Source organism: Astatotilapia calliptera, chromosome 16, assembly GCF_964374335.1.
Source record: "Astatotilapia calliptera chromosome 16, fAstCal68.1, whole genome shotgun sequence".
Classification (NCBI taxonomy): domain Eukaryota; kingdom Metazoa; phylum Chordata; class Actinopteri; order Cichliformes; family Cichlidae; genus Astatotilapia; species Astatotilapia calliptera.
In genome coordinates, this window is record NC_137437.1 from 19,529,540 (window position 1) to 19,536,956 (window position 7,417).

The following is a 7,417-nucleotide window of genomic DNA, read 5'->3' on the forward strand; positions in this document are numbered from 1 at the left end:
TCTGGTTAAGCAGGCAGTCCATATGCCAAAGGCTAATGCTGGGGCCTGAGTCTGGCCGTGGCTTGCGTGTCATTCCCCTGCACTCTTTCATTTCTTTCTTGTCAACGCTATCTGGCCTAATAAAGGTTAAAAGCAAAGGGACAGGGGTGATGACTATATCCAAAATCACATTATTCTGTACTAATACAATAAGGAGTAGATAAAGCTTTATTTTGACTCATTTTGAGTCATATTGAGAGGTGTAGAGTTGCTCAGGCTGATCTGTGGAAACAAAAACCGCCTTAAAAACAGCCACATAAAAAACCACCAAAGCAAAGGTAAGTGAAATGACCCAAAACAACCTGTAAGAGATCCAAACAATTCAGTGTTCTTATATGTGGAGTTTGGGTGCATTAAAATATCTGTGTTCGGGGTTTCGTTGGATCTCTACTCCAGTCTTGTCAGGAGGAGAAACTGTTGACTCCCACCTGCAGGACTCAAAGATAATTGCAAAGCGTCGTCTCATTAGTCCAGCAGCACATTGTTCTTACCAGATTGCAAAAAGGATCCAAAATCATTTGCTGTGATTTTGAATCGAACTCATGCAATGTGTGTGGTTTCTGGATTCACTGGGACAGTCAGGGTGGGGTTTTTTTTACAGTCCAGGCTGGTCTGAATATGCCAGTACATGTTCTTACTGTTTGTGAAGGCACTGATCTTTCTGTTATTTAATTTTGTGCCATACGCACTCTTCAGCATCTGTGTGGAACACAACTGAGTGCTACTACTTTGTTCATGTTCTTAATTGGATTTCTTTTTCTCCAGATAATAGTTTTTTTTGTAGCAACAGTGAGTCAAAATGCCTCAATCCCCAAAAAAATTAAAAAAGAATGACTTCCCTCTGCATTGCATTGGCACCGAGAGAGGAAGAAATAGACTATAATTTATCATGAATTATTACAAAATATTAACATTTAATCCAGCCATTTTTTTAACCTCTTTTAGGTTCATGGGCAGGCTGGATCCTCTGCCGGCTCCCAGCTGACACTGTGTGAGAGGCCTGGTTTTCCTGTACATCCAGTACTTGACAGTCATTTTTGTCTTGAGAGTCATTTAGGTTCACATCCACATCTACAGCCACAATAAAGCATTAACTTAAAACCAAATGGTACTTGTTCAAGTGTTCTTTGAGTAACTAAGATTTCAGTTGCCAAGAGTTCAGATACACATGAGGTAATCCCTCGTGTCAAAGGCAATGCACCAAAAGCTGTATCTGAAGTTATATGGTTTGAGGAGATTGATTTTTTTTTAATGCTGACTCCTTTTTTTTTCCCCCTTAGTTTGCCTCAGTGGGTCTTTGAGATTGTTCTAAATCACTGATGCAGAGTAGAAGTGGCAGTGGGGGGAAACACTAGTTAATAGAGCTGGAGAAGTGAGAGTCAGCATGTCCTCTGAGACGCTTGTCAGCATCCACCTTCAGGCACCTGATGTAAGGACAGTCTCAATCTCTGAGGTGCTTTATCCGCCCTGATGAGACGGTGGGCAGAGGGCTGAAGGACCTGAAGATGATAGGTCTCAGTGGGGTTCATTAGGAAGCAGTATCCCTGTTCAGCAGCAGCCTTTGTGTTTGTGGAAACATTTAGTTAAATGAGGTACAATATCCTTATTGTTCAGTGAAAGAGTTTTAATGAGAATGGATCACCTAATGGCTCGCATGTATCAGCCTAATAGCTGTGGTGCAGTGTTGCCTCATGAACTGTGTTGTGTTTTTTAAATTATCTTTGTGCACTCCCTTTGCCCTTTCCCTCAACTCCTTGCAGAGCTGGAGCTAGAATAACTTTCAAGGAATTTGCGGCAGCGTCGTGGGACGCTGAATTCTCAGCGGGAAACGATGTGGAAAATATAAATAAAATCAGCTTGAAAACAACCCCCCCCCCCCTCCCGAGTTTCCCAGTGTAGGTGTATGAATTAAATAGGCGCTGACTCATCGTTACCTGCTCTCAGCTCTGTAAGCCAGGGGCTCAGAGGCACAGACATCGCAGCTGTGACACAGCACGCTGTGTTTGTTCCAGCTGAGATCCTCTACATCAGTATGTCAAATGTCAAGAGGAAGAAGAGGGGGCTGAATGAGTCACTCCACCACCAACGCCATCCCCACCTCCCGCAAGGGTGCAGCAGGATATCTGTGTGGGATACAGCAGCAGTACATGGCAAAAAAAGGCCACGTGGTGCTGCTTCAGCCTCTTTGACTCCAGGCCACGCTAAGTTCAGGAGCAGAAGGAACACCCTGTCTGCCAGCCCAGAGGTTTTGAGGATGAAGGAGATTCCAATGCACACACCACACAAAGGAGCCTTTAAATTGCTTTAATCCTCTCATTGATCAGTGGAGCATTAAAGTCTCAATGTGGTCCAGACCGGGGTTGTAATGTGTGGAAATTAGGCTTTTATGCTTCTGCTGCACAGAACAATTGTTTAGATCAATTGGCTCTGATGTGAAAGTGCCTTTAGGGGAATTGCTCTGTCATGATGTGGATCTGCATGCTGTGCTGTCCTGTTTAAGGTATCATCTCGTGCCTGCCTGGTTTTTTTTTGTTTTTGTTTGTTTGTTTATTTGTTTTTCAGGATTTTAGACCACTGGATCTGCTCATGACTGAACATGCTGAAAGATTATACGCTGCTTGCTTGCTGCCTCAGCTGGAAGTCACCAGCACTGAAGCTGTTATCAACCTACACTCTGTGTTTCATGCCTTTTTATACTGGAAACAGTGTTGATGTGCAGGAGGGGGAAGAAGGAACAAATAGGCTGAGCTGGGACTGTCAGAGGGCCTAATAACTAGGTGTCATGGCAACCAGATGGCAACACATGAGCTGTCAATTTCACAGTCTAATTTGCCGCTGCAACAGAGGAGAGTGTGTGGGGGATGATCTGTTCAAACAATGAAACATTTCTGTGCTGAGCACATGTGTTCATATTCTGGCTTTTAAATATCAGCCATTAATCAAATCAAGTGTATTTATGTAGCTCATTTTAAAACGGACATATGGGAAAAACAGGTTAAAACATTTTGCATCAAGAATTCTAAAAGTAAAAGTAAAGTAGTAAAAGAAAAAAGGCAAGGAGAAACATAAAAATCCATAATATTAATCAAATCACAACAGCACATGAAACAACACATGTACATATAACGGCAAATCTACACTGTGGATCCCTCTAAAAAAAACTGTAATGGATTTAACACGACTGTGAAGCTGGGTTTAAGAAATAAGTGTTTAAACTTTTTAGAGTGTGTTTAGCACCACCTTGTGCCAGTATAGAACGTGACGTCACGTGGTTGGTTGGTTGCAGCTAACAGACTTCATGAGTTTATGTTAGCTAACAAGTGACAGAACTGATAACTCTGTAAAACAAGCAAACTAAAACTGAAAAGCAGTCTAGGGGAGTCACTTTTGTACTGCCTATGGCTGTAGCAGTGAGTTTTATGGTTAAAAAAATAAATAAAAAACAGGACATACTGTCCACTTTCACGCTCTCTTTAGCACTAAGTGGTTTTTCATTGTTAGCTAGCCGCACTAAAATCCACCTGTTAGCCGTAATGCTAGGGTTTGTAAATGAGGACTATGCTTCAGTCAGGTGCACCTGTGGTTCACCCGGCCGACAAGCTGGAGTCTACGCAGATTTTTCATTTTCATACTTACTAGGTCAAACTAATCCCAAACAGCTAGGAGGAAGTTTAAGACTGGATGCATTTTTCATGTTGTTCTCATGCAGATAAATACATTTCTGACTGATGGGATGTCTGCAAAAGCTTTGGAACTAATCACAAATTACCCAGTGCAACTATTGCAACAGAAAGGCCCTGACTGGGTAGTAGGAGAGAAACCAGGCATTATAAGATATTGTGGTCATGAACCAGGAGATGGTGAGGATTTGTAGACCAATGATCAGGGACACCTCTGAGTGAAGTCTAGTTGGCAGGTAGAGGAATTACCCTGGATGATTATCTTATCTAACTCTAATCTAATTCTATATGTTTGTGTTTTTTTCTCGTCACTCTCCCACAGAGCAAACAGTCACAGCAGATGGCTGTCCTTCCTAAGCTTTATTCGCCGGGAGCTCTTTTTCAAAGAGTTTTTTCTCCCCTTTCTGTCGCCATATGCATGCTCATAGGGGATTCTCTATAGACGTAAATAACAGAAAAAAATACAGATTGTGGTCTTAACAAAGGGGGGTCTTCTATTTGAGCTCCACATGTTTTTGTGTATGTCTGTTAGGCATACATTTTCTGCCATTATGAATGACTCCCAATGTCCTTAATTGTGCTTTTTCATCTTCAGAAGAGTAATGACCACAAGAGATTAGTCTATTAAGAACACTAAGTGCTAGGAAGTGTGTGAATGTTTCACTACCACCAAATAAGATGTGGGTAATGTTAAAAATGTAAGTAATTTGCGCGTGCACACTTTCTGCTTTTTTCCTGAAATTTTCCAATATTCAGTAAATTTAAATATCAATTACATTCATTTATACAACAGCTGAAGGATTTTGAGTATTTCTAGTTTGCATCAACACACACTCAGCATAAGCACAGCCAAATATAGTATGTAAATTGGACAAAAACAAATTTATGGGCCTGTGGTTAATGTCGGGGACAGACTCTCTCCTGTGTGTTTCAGTGGAGGGGATCATTTATATCTTAATTCACTCAAGTAGAACTGTAACAGTAATAACATCTGTTTAATCCTGATGCTTTTGCACATTCACGGCAGTAGGAGAAGCATTTTTTTTTTAAAATCTGTCTGTTACCTGTCTTTTCCCTTTTTGTTTCTTCTTTAAATAGAGCATGTGAAGAGGCTCCCTCCTGCTGGTTTCCCTCTCTTCTAGAGGTGGAGAACACAGTAGGAGCTGTGTGTAGAGGAGGAAGTCTTGGATAGTCACTCTCTGAACAAAACAGATTTCCCTCCCTCTGCTTTATCAACTGTAACAACTCCATGTGTCTCTTCAGTACAGAAAAGATCTAAAATGTCTTAATATAAATGTGATTTTTAACACCAAAATATCTTAATATTCAGATTCTGATTGAGATCAAAAGGGTATAACTGCTTTTTCTTTGAATATAATTCACAAAGCATGGAAAATCCTAAAAGAGTAACAACCACAGCTGTTGAAACACACATTTCATGAGGGATTCACTCAATTTCAAATATCATCCAAACAGCGATGATGCCTTACGAGAGCTGCAGGAGGCAAATGTGCACTCTAGATAAAAAAAAAAAAGCATACAAGTTGCTGATTTACAAAGATTCCTGCTGTAATTACATGAATCAAGTGGTTGTAATTTTCATGCTGCATATATAATCTGCACAGCCCTGTCACATATGCATCCACAGATACAGAGAGTATTGTTTGTTTGGATTTTTTCTCTTTTTTTAGAACAAAAAATGAAATAAAATAAAAGCAACTGGGACATTTACTACGCTTCAAGCAGCACAGGCAGGTTTATTTTAAGCAGCTGAACAGTAGTTAGTACTCTAGACACAGAAATGTGTGTGTGTGTGTGTGTGTGTGTGTGTGTGTGTGTGTGTGTGTGTGTGTGTGTGTGTGTGTGTGTGTGTGTGTGTGTAACACTGGCAGTTGGAGAAATGTGAAAGTGTAGCTCTAATGACCTGGTATTTAAAGTCGGTGGGAAATGGTGACAGGAGTATGCTGCACACAGACCAAAATACATCTTCAGGGAAAGATATTGTGTGAACATGTTTTAGATTTTGAATAGAGCCCTGGGTTACATCATGTCAGCCTACCCTGTTTAATTATGAAATTATTCCACTCTGTACCCCATACTTTACTTTCTTTGTGGGGCTCCACACAAACTGTGCTGGAATAAAGAATAAATAGTACACAGCAGGAATAAGTACCAAACAGGAGAAATATATGCAATCAAGAGAGATATATACAAAACAAGGAAAAGGCACACATTGGAGATCAACTTTCAAAGTGCTTTGAAGTATTGCAAAGAAGAAGAGTTGGTCAGAACAGAGTGCGTGTGTGAGTGGTCTGAGTGATGGGAGTTACGCAGACCATGGATCAGATTGGTGAGATGAGGGGGCAGGGGTGAGGGTGGAGGCACAGTGTTTGTTGACAGTGGGAATGGCCCAGGGGAAGAAGTTTTTTGTGAGCCTGGAGGTGTAGGACCTGATTGCCCTAAGGCACTGACTAGAGGGGCAGTGCCTCAGGGTGTCCTGCACCTCACCCTCTAATGAGGATCTGACGATGTCCTCCAGAGGTGGCAGACAGCAGCCAATGATTTTTGGGGCAGTGTTAAATTACCCTCCTGTTCTTAGTAGTGGCCCCTGTGTACTAAACACCCAGGCACTAGGAGAGCACGCTCTCCACTGAGGAGCAGCAGAAGGCCAGCAGCAGCTTCAAGGTTATTCTTCCTCAGAACACTGCTGGGCCTTCTTTACCAGGAGGCCCATGGTGTGGATCCAGTTGATGTCAGCGGAGATGTGGGCGCCCAGAAACCTGATATTGAAGACAGATTCCACCCATTCCCCATTTATAATTAGAGAGGAGTGGACCTGTCTATGCCTCCTGAAGGCCATTATGAGTTCTTTTGTTTAAAGGACTTACCTGCAAACACAAAAGTTTAAGTTGTATCTACAAGCTTTAACTTGATACTAATTTAAGACTTACATGGTAAATTCACACCGTGTCTTATCAGAGTGCCAATTTGTACAGCATTCTATCCTGTTGTGAATGATCTCTTCACTTGTCTTTACAAATCTTAATGATATATGTACACACAGTCCTGTGATAAAACGTACACACAGTTCTTTGAAAAACTAAGTACTCCATGATTGTAGAACCACCGTTGCAGCAATAACTTGAAGTGATTGCTTTCCACATTGTTGTGGAAGTATTTTGGATCACTCTTGAGTGGATTCATTTATGCACAGCTCTCTTAAGGTATTTTGGTCAGGTTGAGGTCTGGACTTTAACTGGGCCACTGCAACACCTTCATTCTGTTCTCTTGCAAACATCATGCTGTGCATCGTGACCAAACATCTCCACTTTGGTCTTGTCTGTACAAAGGACATTTTTCCAGAAGACTTCTTTTTAGAGAGAAGAACGTTTTTCCTGACAACGCTTCCAAACAAGCCATCCTTGTTCAGGCTTCTTCTAACTGCAAATGTGTAATGAAGTGATCCTTATATAGCACTTTTCTGCTCTGATTAAGCACTTATTATTTATTTTACTGCAGCTGCTTATGCATACATTTTTTGTACAGCTGGTTGAGGATGATGCAGGTATTTATGTCTATCAGTGGGTGGGAGGCTCGTATTGTTACATCACTTTTATTTGGTAGATCCAGTTTATCCATAAGATCTTGATATAAGGGCTACTAACAACATATGTGCATGACCCCATTTGAACCTAGAT